Source organism: Puma concolor, chromosome B2 (assembly GCF_028749965.1).
Source record: "Puma concolor isolate L17-30 chromosome B2, mPumCon1.1.hap2, whole genome shotgun sequence".
NCBI lineage: Eukaryota > Metazoa > Chordata > Mammalia > Carnivora > Felidae > Puma > Puma concolor.
The window spans coordinates 16,184,771-16,202,609 of record NC_141671.1 but is presented as its reverse complement, the minus strand read 5'-3'; the positions used below and the strand labels follow the sequence as shown (position 1 = coordinate 16,202,609).

Here is a 17,839-nt window from a genome sequence, read left to right as displayed (position 1 = left end):
ATCTCACGATTCGTGAGTTCAAGCCCACATCAGGCTCTGTGCTTACAGCTCAGACCCTGGAGCCTGCTTCGGATTCTGTGTCTCCCTCTTTCTCTGTCCCTCCCCTGCTCATGCTGTGTCTCTGCCTCTCTCTCTCTCTCTCAAAAATAAATAGTTATAATTTTTTTAAAAAAAAAGCAAACAAGCTGGAGATTTTGATGTCAATGGTCATGTTTAATGAAGCTCTCAGTGTCATGTTCATTTATACCATCTAAGTTTCTCAGCCTGTCATCAATGGATCACTTCCAGTGGTGTAACTTGTTTGCCCCTCAATATGTATCATTTGGACAGAGACACTGGTCGTCTTCGGACTGCAGGTGCTAAGACCGGAAAAGTGGGAAAGACGGAAATGATTCTTACTACCTTCACCCAGCACAATGGTAGCTTCAAAATGTCTGTAATGATTGGCCATAGGAATTCCAACATGGTTGAAAGAGGAGGCTGGGGGCTTGGTTTTTAATTAAGAAGTGTTTATACAACAAGCATACACTCTTCGGTTGGATGTTATATTTATTGGACTCCATGTGAGCAGTCATTTGCTACTGGTGAGGTTCGTGATCAAGGTGACCTACCTGTCCCAGGTCACTTATGGAAAATCCTTGGGCTCCAACACTTTTGGATAAACCCTTGGCTGGTCAAAGTCTAAACCAGGCCAGCAGTGAATGCCCCTTTAAGAAGTACCCCCAGAGTGGTAACTAATTAATGATAGGTGCATGATAATTAACCAATCTCCTATATCATATCTGTCCCTTGGCCCTTTGCCTTGGGTGCTCTTTGGACCATTTGTTATGACATAAATCACCTCTGTAAGTAGGTGAAGGGTTTTCCCTGCATACCACAATGGGGAACAGTAGCATGTAGAAAACCATTGCACGTGAAGGCTGACTGAAAGAAAAGAAGAGATGGGGGGCTTCTCCCCTAATGAACACACTGCTCCAAAATCTTTCCGCGGCATAAAGAACTCACCATTGGGGCGCCTGGGTGGCTCCGTCGGTTAAGCGTCCAACTTCAGCTCAGGTCATGATTTCATGGTCCGTGGGTTCGGGCCCCTCATTGGGCTCTGTGTTGACAGCTTGGAGCCTGGAGCCTGCTTTGGGTTGCGTGTGTGTGTGTGTGTGTGTGTGTGTGTGTGTGTCTCCGACCCCCACTCATGCCCTGTCCCTCTCCCTTTCACAAAAATAAATAAACACTAAAAAATTAAAAAAAAAAAAAAAGAACTCATCACTGGACACCATCCCCTCTCTCACTAATTCCTATTTCCCTACTTGAACCTGGCTCTCACCTAAGGCGGATGGGCAGCTGAAAATCCTTCAGGTTTAACACTGGGATTCTGGGAAGCTGCTGAATTGGGAATTATGGATGTATGTTGGGACAGGTGAGCCACCAACAGATGTGAGTCAGGGATACAGCATTATAAGACCTGAGAGCAGATTATAAGCCAGAAACAAGTACACCTGCAAAGGTATATACAATCTGATGGTTGCAGAGTTAAAGGAACCCACTGGCATAGAAAATCCCCTGAAGTAGACTGAATTGGTTCCAGGGCATTAAAAATGGAAATAGGGCTTGCAATCAGATTGCCACAGATGGAACTGAATTAATAAAAACAAATTTTCTAATTCACTCAAAGAAGTTTTAGGTATTTCCCTTTGGAGAAGTTCTTCTCCGGGGTATGCACAAATTTGAGCTGGCAACACCAGAGTCATGAACCCACCCTATGCTGCCCACAACTGATCTCACCCACAAGGGATCTCTTCCCATGTTCATGGACATTGGATCTCCAGTGGCAGATTCCATCGGTTGCTCATCCTTTAGGAAATGAAATAGCCCAACATGAAATAGGAAGGGAAGAAGGAAGGTAGGAAAGGAGGAAGGAAAGATGGAAGGAAGGAAGGAAGGAAGGAGGGAGGGAGGGAGGGAGGGAAGGAAGGAAGGAAGGAGGGAGGGAGGGAGGGAGGGAGGGAAGGAAGGAAGGAAGGAAGGAAGGAAGGAAGGAAGGAAGGAAGGAAGGAGGGAGGGAGGGAGGGAGGGAGGGAAGGAGGGAGGGAGGGAGGGAGGGAGGGAAGGAAGGAAGGAAGGAAGGAAGGAAGGAAGGAAGGAAGGAAGGAAGGAAGGAAGTTGGTTTAAAAACCTCAAAAGGACCAAGGCAATTCCCATTAAGCATGTTACATATTCAGTTATAATTGACTTTTATGTGCCTAGCACTGTGCTACTTACTTAAACACTGCAGGGATATCACGAGGTATTAATACAATCCAAGCTACATTTCTCAAGCATTTGTTAGCCAACTGATGTAGTAAGTCTTTTAAATACATTGTCTTATTGAAAGTAACAACACCCTATGTTGTCCTTACAGCCAGTCCCCCATTTACGAGCGATGAAACTTTTAGAGGTTATACAACTAGTTTAAGATCACACATTGATAAATGCCCCATAATCCCATAATCCTACTCCAGGGCCCAAGTGCTTCAACAAAGATCTGCTGAAGAAAGTAGGCTATGAGCTAGTGGAGAGAGGAGGGACCCCCACACAAATCTTCCTGACCCGTCGTGAAAGAAACAAGCACATCCCAGTGCTTGATAGCATTTCCATTAAGGCATTTCAGCAAGTGTAGATTTTCCCCTACCAACCACATTCAACCTTTGCAGAATCCTGGTAATACTCAATAAAAAAGTATTATGTGCGCCTAAATAAGTTAAACATGAATTTCCATGTGACTCAGCAAGTCTACTGCTAGGCGGATATCCAAAAGAATTGAAAATGAGCGTTCAAACAAAAACTTGTACAGGGGCACCTTGGTGGCTCAGTCAGTTAAGTGTCTGCCTCTTGATCTGGGCTCGGGTCATGATCTCACAGTGAGGTTGAACCCCGTGTTGGGATCTGCTCTCACAGCAAGAAGCCTGCCTGGGATTCTCTTTCCCTCTCTCTCTCTCCCTGCCCCCCTCCCTTATATGCTGTCTCTCTCTCTCAAAATAAATATTTAACAAAACAAAACAAAAACATGTACAGAAATGTTCATGGCGGCATTTTTTACAATGGCCAAAAGGCGGAAACACTCCAGCTGTCCATCAAATGATGAATGGATACACAAAGTGGAGTACACAGTGGATTATTATTCACCCATAAAAAGGAATCAAGTACCCATACATGCTATAACACGGCTAAGTCTTGAAAGCGTGATGCTAAGGGCAAGAAGCCAGACGCAAAAGGCCACGTATGATACAATTCTGTTTATATGAAATATCTAGAATATGGAAATCCATGGGGACAGAAAGCAGATTAGTGGTTGTCAGGGGCTGGCAGGGAGGGGGAAATGAGGAGTGAGTACTTATCGGTGACAAGACTCCGTTTTCAGTTGAAAATATTACGGAACTGGTCAGTGGTAGGTTGTACAACATTGGGAATGTACAAAACGGCACTGAATTATACACTTTAAAGTGGGTAAAGTGCTGAATACTGTGTTACGTGCATTCTGCCCCAACTGAAAAGAGAAACGCTATATGGATCCCAGGTAAGATGTCCCATGAGGCATTTTGGGGGGATTGTGGGTAGGTGAGACACATTCTTTATCCTCAGAGAATCTAGAAATGCAAGCGTCTGATGAAATTAACTCATTAATTCCCTTTTTTCCCCATGACCACGACGGCGCCTTTGCTTCAGTGACCAAGAGCGTACCTAATGCAGTAATTGCTCCACTGGTGGTTGAGTAGATGCCAGTCATTGTGTGATGTCTTTAGAGGTTGTAAAACGTTTGGGGGTCAGAAGATCTGAAAGGCATGTGTACATTTCTATCTGAGATTACATTTAAGAATTTCTGACACTGTAAACCCTTAACCCTTTTACGCAGCCAGAGCTTTTGAATGTTCCCGCTTTTGCTGGAACAACAGGGGGAAAAATATGACTGATAAAAGATGATTGCTCTCCATATTTAGATCCTAGGTCATTTTATGGATTGTTAACTTTGCCAAACTGCATGTGGGATTAATTGGAAACAATTGCAGTATTCTCACTACATTGCATCACTTCCTTTCGTTAATTAAGAGACATTACCCTCTGTTCTACGGATGACAAAAGGGCTGGCTCGTCTTTTATGACCAGACGGCAGCCACAGAAAGAAAGGCAGGAATTCCTGTGTGTCTGCGAATCACGGAAGTGACCAGAAGACATAGAGGGCAGGTAGAGGGAAGTGATAGAAGGCAGGTAGCCCAGCATGGCGGCCGCAGGGAGAGAGAGATGCTGAGTCCCAACTTCTGGGCTCTTCGGTGTGCTCAATTCCAAGTGTCTAATTCAATCTGCCCAATGACACTTTTACCTCTCTGTTTGCTAGGTCACAAAAGCAAGCTGCCTAATAATGGAAAACATGTTAAAGAGGATTAAACAGCAATGGAGTTAATTACGAAAGCCACCTCACCATTCACAATTACATGTCCATGTGTAATTTTTTAATTAAGAAATACATTGGAAATAAAATTAACAAAACAACATCTGTATACAGTTTTAACAGTAAACCTTTCTAAAACATACTCCCTCGTTTTGAATTTAGGAGTGTTGGGGGTGGAGTGTGTGCATCCGTGTGTGCGTGTGTGTGTGTGTGTGTGTGTGTGTGTGTGTGTGTGTGTGTGTGTATCTCTGGGCTTCAACAGATCATAGCTGCGATCCCATTACCATATGGGAAATAGCGATTTATTGAACACCCACTTTGCAAGCTATTTTGGTAGGAGGACAGAGGAAGATCCCAGGATCCAGGATTGGGGATGAAAGAAATATCAAAGACTTCATGGTGGCCTTTGAGTTGAGATGTTTTCTGGTCACTCAGTCAGCCCATGCCCTCTCTGAGTTGGGGACCTTTATGGAAGCAGCGACCCAGCCTGCATCGTACTTTCAGTTTCTGTCCCTAATTTCTATCTGGCTAACTCCCACGTCTCCTTCAGGTTCCCATATGAAGCCACTTCTTCCAGGAAGCCCTCCCTAACCATTCCTCCAGAATAATCAAATCCTAGCCCTGTGTACTGCCACAATTCTATTTCCCCCACGATAGCTCTTACCACATTCTGTGGTTGTTGCATATTCACTTCTCTGCCCTTCAGGCAAAACAATAAGCTATCCATCTTGTTTTCTATTGTTCTCCCAGTACATTCTCCAGTGTCTGGCATGGTGTTAAATACATATTTGCCAAGCAAATGAATAATGGACAAAGGACGAATGAATGAACGAAGATGATTTGAATATATCAGTGTTTCCCAAACTATAGTTAATAAACTCTTGTTCCTAAGGGCTTCCAGGAAAAGAGGAAGTCAATGTTTAGAAAACACCGGGTTAAACAAAGTTAGCCAGCTTTATTTGTCGCAGGACTTCTCAGAGCATTTGAAGTGCTAATGTGCATGTAACCTCAAAGGGAAGGTGAATGTAGTATATAGTATTACCCAGAACCATTGACCACAGCTCTTTTTGTCAGGAGAGCGTTTCATAAGACCCATATTCTGAAGACAATATGGTGGCCAGTGGTCCAAAAGACAGAGGAAAAGGGAAGTGTGTTGTCTGAAGAGTTGTTTATTTTTTAAAAAGTAGTTTAAGAATAAGTGGGGTTATGGGGCGCCTGGGTGGCGCAGTCGGTTAAGCGTCCGACTTCAGCCAGGTCACGATCTCACGGTCCGTGAGTTCGAGCCCCGCGTCAGGCTCTGGGCTGATGGCTCAGAGCCTGGAGCCTGTTTCCGATTCTGTGTCTCCCTCTCTCTCTGCCCCTCCCCTGTTCATGCTCTGTCTCTCTCTGTCCCAAAAATAAAAAAATAAACGTTGAAAAAAAAAATTAAAAAAAAAAAAAAGAATAAGTGGGGTTATAGAAGGCAAGAGAATAATTGCAACATGGTGTCCAATCTGACAGAGGGCTCAGAGGTCTAGAAAGACTTCATATACAGAACAGTAATGCTGGTGGGTTTTTCATGGCAGTCCCCTAGATTATTAATAAATTTTGTAGTATTTCCAACTTTTAAATGAAAGAAAGAAGTCATGCCCATACACGACCACACGGCCAGATAATCTCTCTGTGACTGGATGCTAGCTGTGTCTCTTTCTGCTGCACAATTTAGATCAGGACGGATCTGGAGGATATTACCCTAAGTGAAGTCAGTCGGACGGAGAGAGACAAATACAGTATGATTTCCCTTACGTGTGGGATCTAACAAACAGAACAAACGAAAACCAACCAAGGACAGGAACAGAGTCACAAATACAGAGAACAGACTGGTGGTTGCCAGAGGGGTGGGTGGGTGGGGGGATGGGTGAAACAGGCGAAGGGGATTAAGAGGTACAAACTTCCAATTACAAAATATGCAAGTCACTGGGATGAAAATATGGCACAAAGAACATAGTCGGTAATACTGTACTGATGTTGTACTTACTGCGGTGACTGCTGAGAAACGCATACAGTCTTCAAATCACCGTTGTACCCCTGAAGCCAATATAACATTGTATGTCAACGATACGTCAATAATAAAAAAAAAAAATTTTAAGACCTCCTGAATAACCCAACACCTTACTCCAGCTTCTCAAGTATAACCTGAAGAAACGTAACTATTGCTGTTATTTTCTTCTGTGATGACACAAGTTGTCTAGCGATTCTCATATCAGTTAATGCCTACCGCATGAGGTTCTGCAGAAGAATGACAAAAAGGCATGATAAAGAAAAAGACATGGAAAAACAATTTTTTTTTCAATTTTTGAATGATTGATGAATTGAATTAATGACTGGGGGACTCAAAATAGAAGTAATTAGAAAATACCTTTTTTAAATTTTTGGTAAGTTTATTAAAAATTTTTTTAATGCTTATTTTTTTGAGAGACCGAGAGAGAGAGAGACAGAGAGCAAGCAGGGGAGGGGCAGAGAGAGGGGGAGACACAGAATCCGAAGCAGGCTCCAGGCCCCGAGCTGTCGGCACAGAGCCCAACTCGGGGCTCGAACCCACGAACCGTGAGATCATCACCTGAGCCGAAGTCGGTTGCTTAGCTGACTGAGCCACCCAGGCACCTCTAGAAAATTCCTTTAAAAGCACAAACCTGGGAGCCACACACACCGGGGTTTATATCCTGATTCTAGAGCGTCCCTGTTGTATGACCTTTAGGAAAACAGACATACATACACATTGCCAAGAGCCATGGTGCGCACTCTCCTTACGTTAATTCATTTAACCCTCACGATGGCCCTAAGGAAAGGATGAGGCTCTGAAAAAGTTTAAGCAGATTAAACATGTAGCAAGTGACAGAGTCAGATTCAAACTCTAAGCTATTTAATGGCAAAGCCAGTTACTTTCCATCAGTCTGGAAACTTTATGACGACAGAAATTACGTCTGCTTTGTTTATGTTTGTGTGTCCAGAGTCTGGCACATAGCAAGCTGTTAATAACTATTTGTTAAATGACCAGATGAATATAGGAATATGGAAGTTACTGAACAAATTCTCATGCTGTTTTCAGTATACTTTCTCGTTTTGAGCCTTAATTTTCTTCTTCTTCTGTTGGCTCATTGTAGGTGCTCAGAGCCCGAGCTCAATGGCTCAGCAGTCTTAGGGATAGATAGTTCTGCGTCCTTCGTCAAAATAGATCTCTTGCTCCAGGATATTTGGCCATTAGTGGCAACAATAATTGTGACAGTTGAGAACATTGAGGGTAAAGTGAGAGCTGATTGACTGAATCGTTTGAAACAACTCCTTAGGACTGTGACATTAGCATAAAGGCTTAAAGTGTAGCTCTACAAAGTATGGGTTGAAGGGAACGTGTCTAAACGGAACAAAGTGTGACTATAAAAAGAAAGGGGTGTACTCCAGCCGGCTCTTAAGGCCTTGGGAGCAAACGCCATCATAACGGTTGGGATCGGGTTTCTGGTGATGGTGTTGGGGTCGGTGTTGGTGACAAACAGTATCTGAGATGTGTCTACTCCGTGTCACTCTTGATGCTAAGTACTTAACGGAACCTCATTTATCCTGACAATAATCCTGCAACCCGGTCATTATTTTTATCACCTTTTTAGCCACGTGGGCTCCGTGAAGGTCACACAGCTAAATGATAAGGTCAATTTAAACCCTGGTCCTCCCCGACTTCAGGGCCTGAGCTCTGAAGCCTACGTTTCCGTGCTTTAGGAGACTGTCACGGAGGCCATATTTGTTTTCCAATTAGGTTTTGTTGTGTTTTCAACACCTCCATTTCACTGACATGGGTCAGGAATTCAGGAAGGGCTCTGCTGGGTGATTCTGGCTCTAGTCCCTGGTGAGGTTGCGGTCAGACAGTGACTATGAGGGGATGGGGTTCGAGCATCTGAGAACTCTCTCTATGGCGTCTCCACTCGGGCCACGTGGGGCTTCCTCCTACGATGGCAGGCGCAGTGAGGTGAATTGCTTACTTGCCAGATGTCTGCTTCGAGAGTAAATATTCTAACTAGTAAGGTAACCCTAGCCTAGTCTCTCTGGTCCCACAGAATTACTTCTGCCACGCTGATGGCAAGAGGGCTCCAAGCCGCCCCTGACTCAGATTCTCAGGAAGAGGAAGTAGACTCCACCCCCCGGGGCCAGGAAGTGGCAAGGTTCTAAAGAGTAGGTGGCATGGGAAATAACAGCTGTGTCCAACTTTGGAAAGTGTTAGCCGCAAGGTGAAGGCTTGGGGATGGGTGGGGACGGGCTAAGAGGGAAGACGCACGTGCCGGAGGCCTCATTTAGCTGACGCCAAGGAACTTCATACAGGGGGTTGGGGGGCATTGTAATCTCTTTCCATTTTAGACCTGAGGAAATGGCAACTCACAAACATACCTGGCCAACGTCATTCAGCAGCTGCTGTTCCCCGGGCCACCTGACAGACGCTTTTACACACATCACGCGCGACTTGCCCCCGATGTATTAGTCTCAGCGTCGCACACGTGAAGAAACAGAGGCTAACTAGGTTGTTCCCGGGGAGCAGGTAGCCGAACCCGAATTCAATCCCAGGTGTCTCCCTCCTGTCTCCCTCCTCATTCGTTTGCCCCGTTCAATAGTCCGCTGTGTATCTCCTCTCCCTTCTTGTGTCTTTCTTGGGTCTCAGCCCCTTTTATAACGTCCACTTGGTGCTTTGGAGAGAATTAAAGGAAACAACACGACCACCTGCCCTCTGGGAAACTGCCCTTTTTCTGTTGTTCTCCCGAAGCTCTCATACAGACATTGTGCTGAGCTGGCCAGAAGGCAATTTGAAAAATGGCTTGGGAGATGGACGGTCGCATTGACTTGGCAGAGAGTGAGGTATTAACCGCTCGGTGATAGATTGTGCCAGAGGTCTCAGATCTTTTTCCTGTCAGGCTCTGCCTTCCTTCTGGGAAGCTCCGTGGGAAGCAGCCCCCTTTGCTCTGAACAAGAATCCTTTGACCTCATACCTTTCTTGTTTATGGTATGGCAGGCCTTCTAAGAGAGGGCAGAAACAGGCTGGTCTAAGTTTAGCAACCTGGGGAGCTTAATATGGCTTTGGCAGGAAGATCTCGATACAAAGTGTCTTAGTCAGCTGGCCAAGAATAGCAAGGGATAAAATCAACTCATTTTGTGTTTTTATTATTATTATTTTTTTTTTTTTGGTCATCATGTCTCTTTATTTTATTTTGTTCTATTTTCATTCTAGTAGTTAACATTCAGGGCTCTGTTGGTTTCAGGTGTACAGGAACTGATTCAACACCTTCCACACATCCTCCGGGGCTCGTCATGACGAGCTACAACTCAACACCCCTAAAAAAAACAAATAATCCGATTAAACGTTAAGCTCGTGTGAACAAAAATGATAAACGGAAAGCGTGGGGGGAGAAAGAGGGAGGCGGGAGGGAGGATGAAGGAAATGAGGAAGAAAGGAAAGAGAGATGGAAAAGGAAAGAAGGAAGGAAGGCAGCAGAGGTTGGGGAGGTCAGTCTGCTCGTTGCCTGAATGCGTGCCAACAGCAAGTTGAGTAGAAGGAAGATAAGCGAGGTAGGTCACAATCTCATGGTTCGTGAGTTTGAGCCCCACGTCAGGCTCTGTGCTGACAGCTCGGAGTCTGGAGCCTGCTTCAGTTTCTGTGTCTCCCTCTCTCTCTCTCTCTGCCCCTCTCCCACTCATACTCTGTCTCTCTCTCTCAAAAATAAACATTAAAAAAAATTTTTTTAAAGAATAAACATTTCCATTAATTGACACAGTCATTAGCCGATCATGGACATGATCTCCTGTAGCGCCCACCTTAACCCCTGGTATCCACGGCTGCTTTTTATAGATAAGGAAACTGAGGCTCACAGTACCTTACCCTGCAGAGGCAGCCCTACTCTGTGCAGTGTGTTGTAAATCCAACGGGCGGTGGCAAGGGCCGACCCCTGGGGGCATGGAGAACACTGCCCGGATTGAGTCCAAGAGCGAGTTAAATTTTTGCAAGACTCCGTCTGTCTTCCAGCCCCGGGCCAGGCGTCCTAGCACAACCCTCCTCCAAGTCTCAGGCTGTCCCAGGCTCCAGAGTCTCCAAAAACTGCATCAGTAATAGCTTTTCTGGTGACACTCAGGCTATTATGCTGTTTATGTGGGTGGAAATATGTATTTATTATTTGAAGCATTAAGTGTATTTTCTCTTCATTTCACTTAGACGAGAATTTATTAATCCCTGACCACATGCGCCGCCATTTATTTAGTGGTGCCGTGGAAACAAAGTAGAGAGAACAATGAATAAGCCTGAGCAGCTGACAATGGAATGGGGAAACAGCCCATCGCACCGGAACCCCTTGGGCACCCGTGAGCAAGCCATTCTCTGGTCCCTCCATGTTTCTTTCTCAGTTAGACTTGATTTTTTTTTAGAGCAGTTTTAGGTTCACAGCAAAATTGAGCAGAAAGTACAGAGAGTTCCCACATATGCCCCACACCCGACACCCACAGCCCTCCTCCTTATCGGCATCGGGCACCAGAGGGTTAGTTCCATGTGTTTCAAGGGATGAATCACCACTGACCTGTTACTACAATAGCCACATTGACTCATCAGTATCACCCAAAGCCCCAGTTCACATAAGGGTTCACTCCCCGTGGTGGACAAATGTATGATAACATGTATCCACCATTAGAGTATTACACAGACTAGTTTCACTGCCCTAAAAATCTCTCTGTGCTCCATCTGTGTGACATCTATTCTGTCACACACACACACACACACACACACACACACACACACACACCTCCCCAGCCCCTGACAACTACTGACGTTTTTTTACTCTCTGCATGCTTTATCCTTTCCAAACCGTCATAGAGTTGGACTCCTGCAGGATGGAGCCTTTTCAGGTTGGCTTCTTTGACTTAGTAAGAGACATGTAAGTTTCCTCCGTTTCTTTTCGTGGCTTCAGAGCTCCCTTCTTAGGGCTAAATAACTGTCTGTTGTCTGGACGTACCAAGTTGACTTATCCGCACACTTCCCAAAGGCCATCTTGGTGGCTTTTAAATTCTGGCAGTCGTGAATACACCTGCTGTAAACATCCAAGTGCAGGTTTTGGTGGAAACAAAAGCTTTCGATCCATCTGTCAAGAGTTTATTTGGTAAGAAACCCCCTACCTGTCTCCCGAAAGGGCTGCAATGCTTTGTATCCCCACCAGCAACGAATTCCGTGGCTCTGTGGCTCCAATCCTCACCACCCTCTGGTGCTGGTGCTTCCGCTTTTTAAAGCTCCACCAAACTGAACTACGTGGAAATGACTGGAAAGCCAAAAGGAGAGCCAAAAATGATTCTGAGCAACAAAACTCAGCATCGCATCCAGGCATGTCCGTGTGGCCGGGTTGCTCAACCCTTCCCGAAAGGTACCGTATTCGTGTTCTGTACAAAATACCATTAAGGTAGGCTTTCTGTTTTCCCAGCCCATGAAGAATCGGAAGCATTAGGGGCACCTGGGTGGCTCAGTCGGTTAAGCGTCTGACTTTGGCTCACGTCATGATCTCACGGTTTGTGAGTTCCAGCCCCACACTGGGCTCTGTGCTGACAGTTCAGAGCCTGCTTTCGACTTTCTCTCCCTCTCTCTCTCTCTCTCACAAAAATAAATGAAGACGCTTAAAAAAACACAAGATACATGCATTAGCCTGTTAACAAATGAGCTAACAAGCGAGTACGTGATCCTGCATTCTTTAGGGGCATAACCGCACATCAACTTTCCATAAGTGGTGTTTACAAGAATGACCATAAAATGTTACATGCACCCTGACATTTATAGCAGCATTATCAACAATAACCAAATTATGGAAAGAGCCCAAATGCCCATGGACTGATGAATGGATAAAGAAGATGTGGTATATATATACGTACATACACACACACACACACACACACACACACACACACACACTGGTATATTATTCGGCCATAAAAAAGAATGAAATCTTGCCATTTGCAGCAACATGGATGGAGCTAGAGAGTGTTGCTCATGCTAAGTGACATGAGTCAAAGAAAGACAAATATCATATGATTTCACTCAAATGTGGAATTTAAGATTACAAAGCAAATGAACATATGGTGTCAAAAAGAGAGAGGCACACCATAAAACGAACTTTTTTTTCTAAAATTTTTTTTGATGTTTATTTATTTTTGAGACAGACAGAGACAAAATGCACGTGGGTTAGGGGCAGAGAGAGAGGGAGACACAGAAGCAGGCTCCGAGCTGTCAGCACAGAGCCCGACATGGGACTTGAACTCATGAGCCATGAGATCATGACTCGAGTCGAAGTTGGGCACTTAAACAACTGAGCCACCCGGGCACTCCACAAGCTCTTAACCATAGAGAACAAACTGATGGTTACCAGAGGGGAGGTGGAGCGGGGTGGTGGGGGGGGAGGGATGGGTTAAATAGGCAATGGGTGTTAAGGAGGGCACTTGTGATGAGCACCGGGGGCTGTATGTAAGTGTTGAAGCCCTGAATTTTACACCTGACACTAATATTACACTCTATGTTAACTAACTGGAATTTAAGCAAAAACTTGGGGGGAAAAAGAATACCTTAAAACACCTGTTGAAAGACTGGAAATGCTATTCAAGGTGCCACAGTTTTGAAAAATTGAGAAGTCCCTATGGTGCAGCTTTCTCATTGAAATTAAATGAAATGTCTGTAAAATGCTTACTACGGTGTAGGGTACTTAGTGGTACTAATAAATCTTGGCTCCTCCTATGCAATGATGATGGTGGTGACGATATACTACGTGGTTAGACAATTAGAAGGTGGGGGGCACAGATGGATGGAAAGGAAAGGGTATTGGAATGCCCCAGGCATTTATTGAGATGCTACTATATCCCAAAGTGAAATCAAAGGCAAGCATCATGTGGTTCCCCCCCCTTAAGGAAATGCCTGTCCAGCATGTCATGTAATTACAACAGAATTGTGATAAATGGTATGGACATCTATTTGTAAGCGTGGTGTAGACGACCTAGGTGAGGGGGCTGTTAATTTGGACTACAGGGTTAAGAAACCCTACGGTAGGGGCGCCTGGGTGGCGCAGTCGGTTAAGCGTCCGACTTCAGCCAGGTCACGATCTCGTGGTCCGTGAGTTCGAGCCCCGCGTCAGGTTCTGGGCTGATGGCTCAGAGCCTGGAGCCTGTTTCCGATTCTGTGTCTCCCTCTCTCTCTGCCCCTCGCCTGTTCATGCTCTGTCTCTCTCTGTCCCAAAAATAAATAAACGTTGAAAAAAAAATTAAAAAAAAAAAAAAAAGAAAGAAACCCTACGGTAAATACTTCAGCTAGGCTCACAGGATTTTTTTGCCCGCGAAGAGGCAGGCGTTTTCAGAAAGGACGTTCCAGGCAGAGGGAACAGACTAACCAGAGGCAGGTTGTCATGGAAATCATGAATGTAGACCAAGGTAAAAATCAAAGAAAGTGTAGCCAGGAGATGGGCCAGAGAGTTCCCTGAAGGCCAGTTTATGATTGCCTATGGATCTTATTTGAAAGGCGTCAGCTTGCTCTGAAAGGTTTACAGCTGAGACGCGACGGGGTTAAATGTCTGCTTTCGCCGTGTACTCACACTGAAGGCAGGATTGAAAGTCAACATAAATGGCTGGAGAGGGGAGGCAGGGAGCCCAGGCAGGGGTTCCTGGGATCATCTGGGATAGAGCAGAGGTCCCGGAACTGCAGAAGAGGTGACAGGGAGACCCGGTAAGACCGAGTGGTCTGTTGGAGGGGTTCCAAGGGGCGGAGGGAGACGTAGAAAGTGCAAACACGAGGGGCGCCTGGGTGGCTCAGTTGGTTGGGCGATGGGCTTCGCTGGGGTCACGATCTCATGGTTTGTGAGTTCGAGCCCCACGTCGGGCTCTGTGCTGACGGCCCGGAGCCTGGAGCTTGCTTCGGGTTCTGTGTCTCCCCCTCTCTCTGCCCCTCCCCTGCCGATGCTGTGTGTCTCTCAATATATAAACGTTAAAAAAAAAAAACACACACACAACTGCAAACATGATTCTGAGGTTCCTAACTCGGGCAACTGGGGCTACCCAGTGAAGGAATGTTTCATAAACCTGAGATTTATTTCTTAATCTTCGCTATCCTCTGGTGGCATGAAAGAAGCTGAACCTTTCAAACCGTTTCAGTTCCGAGCTCATTTGATCTTTTCTCGCTCCATTCAAGAGAACACCACTTGATTTATGCCGTAAGGCCAGCACCAAATGAATATAATTTATCTTTCTAAACGTTTCAAGTAGGGATAAGCAAATGCATCCTCAGAAGAACTCCAAGCCCCAAGTGACCAAATAGGTTCTGAGGTGGCACCATCCAATGTAGCCACTGGCCACATGTGGCTATTGAGAACCTGAAATGTGGCTACGCCCCCCCTGCGGAGATGTGATGTAGGTGTTACATACATATAATTCATACCAGGTTTCAGAGATTGAGTATGAAGAAAAGAATAAAAAATAATTTGTGGATAATTTTACATTGACTACATGTTGAAATGACATTTTGGATATATTGGATTAAATGAAATAAACATACTGCCAAAATTAATTTCACCAGCCATTTAATTGTAGTTCTAAGTTTTTTTTTTTAATTTTTTTTAACGTTTTATTTATTTTTGAGACAGGGAGAGACAGAGCATGAATGGGGGAGGGTCAGAGAGAGAGGGAGACACAGAATCTGAAACAGGCTCCAGGCTCTGAGCTGTCAGCACAGAGCCCGACGCGGGGCTCGAACTCACGGACTGTGAGATCATGACCTGAGCCGAAGTCTGACGCTTAACCGACTGAGCCACCCAGGCGCCCCAGTTCTTAGTTTTGTAAAGGATAGGTTTTTAAACGTTTATTTCTGAGAGAGCGTGAGTGGGGGAGGGGCACAGGGGGAGGGAGACAGAGGGTCCCAAGCCCGCTCTTCACGGTCAGCATGGAGCATGGAGCCCGTCGCAGGACTCGAACCCATAAAGCATGAGATCATGACTTGAGCCAAAATCGAGAGTTGGAGGTTCCGCTGACTGAGCCACCCAGGTGCCCCTCACCAGTCTTTTAATGCAACAACTAGACAACTTTATTTCATTTTATGTTTTTAAAATGTTTATATTAGAGAGAGAGAGAGAGAGAGAGAGAGAGCAGGGGAGGAGCAGAGAGAGGGAGACAGAGAATCCAAAGCGGGCTCTATGCTGACAGCACGGAACGGGGCTCAATTTCACCAGCCGAAGTCTGACGCTTAACCGACTGAGCCACCCAGGCCCCCCTAGACCGTTCTAAATCGCATATGTGGCTCCCCTTATATTTCCACTGAACAGTGCGGGTCTGGGAAACTCATTTTTGTGGCGTCAATATTTAATGACTATATACAGACCAAGGGTATAGCTTGTATTATGGCTTTTCTCCCCGTTATTGAGGAGGGTCTCATCACCTGATGCTTCCTCTTCTCTTACTGTGTAGTTACCTTAGCAACTGTGGCAACATTAATTATATTTACGATACCTAGAGGGGCTGAAGTAAACAGGCATCAGTCTGTCACTGGGGTTTACACATTTATATTTTTTTCACATGTGTCTGGGTCTTTGCAAAACCGTGCATGGAGAGTCGGAAGGCTGGCCTGTAATCCCTGCCTGTGTCACTGGCCTTTTGGGGTCTGTATAAGGAGAGTAAAAATGATCCCGGGGCGCCTGGGGGCGCTCAGTCGGCTGAACGTCCGACTTTGGCTCAGGTCATGATCTCATGGTCCGTGGGTTCGAGCCCCGCGTCGGACTCTGTGCTGACAGCTGGGAGCCTGGAGCCTGCTTCGGGTTCTGTGTCTCTCTCTCTCTTTCTCTGCCCCTCCCCCTGCTCACGCTCTGTCTCTCCCTCTCTCTCAAAAATAAATAAACATAAAAATAAAAATAATGATCCCGTGCCCACTTCAGAGAGATATGTGGATAGACGCTTACAACGGACCTTGGAAGCTATTCTTAGGACACAGTATCAGTCTCCTGTCAGCACAGCTTTATATAGTAATGGTATCTAATGTTACGCCCAACGCTGGAGGTAGAAAGGAACAGCAGGGTAGTTTCCTCTGGGGGCTCTAGGCCGGGTGCAGAAGGGAGCAAGGAGGTCAGAGTAGCACAGACCAAAAGAGGGTGATCAGGGTTAGTATTTGTTCCGGTAGACTTTAACAGTCCTTTTCAGGTACTTCCCACATTCAGCAACAAGCCTCCACTGGCTGGGAGAAGACAGGGAACCCAGAGCCCAGCCCCCTCCTCCTCCAGCTCAGCCTGGCTTTGATGTGGACAAAGCAAAAGGTTGCAGTTTTTTTATGTTGGGTTATCATGTTTCATGATGCTTTCAGTGTTCCGCTCTTTTTACACCCTCGGAGTTTCTCAAAGAGCCTCTCATTCGTGGGTCAGTTCTGTGGTCCAACATGCTGCCCCCTCCATGAATATCACAGAAATGACGGCTGCCGAGAAAGGGAAATTGGAACAGACTGGGATGATTCTTATCACCTTCGCCCCAGACAGTGCTGGCTTCAAAATATCCAGGGAGGTTTGCCTTCAGGGTTTCAGTTTGGTGGAAAGTAGGGGGTGAGAGAGTTGGCTTTTAAAAGGTATTTGCAGGGGCGCCTGGGTGGCGCAGTCGGTTAAGCGTCCGACTTCAGCCAGGTCACGATCTCGCGGTCCGTGAGTTCGAGCCCCGCGTCAGGCTCTGGGCTGATGGCTCGGAGCCTGGAGCCTGTTTCCGATTCTGTGTCTCCCTCTCTCTCTGCCCCTCCCCCGTTCATGCTCTGTCTCTCTCTGTCCCAAAAATAAAAACGTTGAAAAAAAAATTAAAAAAAAAATAAATAAAAGGTATTTGCATAGCAAGCATGTGGCTTTCGGTGGGGTGTTAGGCTTATCTGAGGAGGCTGGGGGAGGGTTTATGGTGATCGAGGTCAGGTGGGGAGAGGGGAGTTGGCTGATGACCCCTCAACCCAATTTACCCCTTTGACCTTTCAGGGAACTTAAGATTTGTGGCAAAAGTAGTAACCACTCCAGGTTTCAGCGCTCCTTCGTTCAGGTGCTACCGATCTAAGCCCTCTATCATTCAGCGATGTGGCTCATCTGGAGCCGCCCTGAAAGAAAATCAAGGAAGCTGCTACAGTTACATCTTAAGATGTTACATCTTAAGCAATCTCTGCTAGCTCGGCATTGGCATTTAGGAGGTCCTCTACCCAAAAGTATCAAACCAAAGGGAAATACAAATACACTGCAAACATGTAGCACTCCCCTCTGCCCAACCTGAAGTCTCAAAAAAGAACTGCCAGCCGAGTTTCCAAGGTCTCCCTCTCTGCCTCTCCCATCACTCCAGGGGGAGGGGGAGGGGGGAGGCCTGTGAGGGGAGGGGCGGGGACTGTGGTTTTCTGATCCG

At 45.9% G+C, this 17,839-nt stretch overlaps 1 protein-coding gene across 6 annotated transcripts in view; it reads left to right on the top strand.

Annotated features, from left to right (window-relative positions):
* The window catches only part of PHACTR1 (phosphatase and actin regulator 1), a 570,997-nt gene that overhangs the window by 232,291 nt on the left and 320,867 nt on the right, over nucleotides 1-17,839 (top strand). The window lies entirely within an intron of this gene.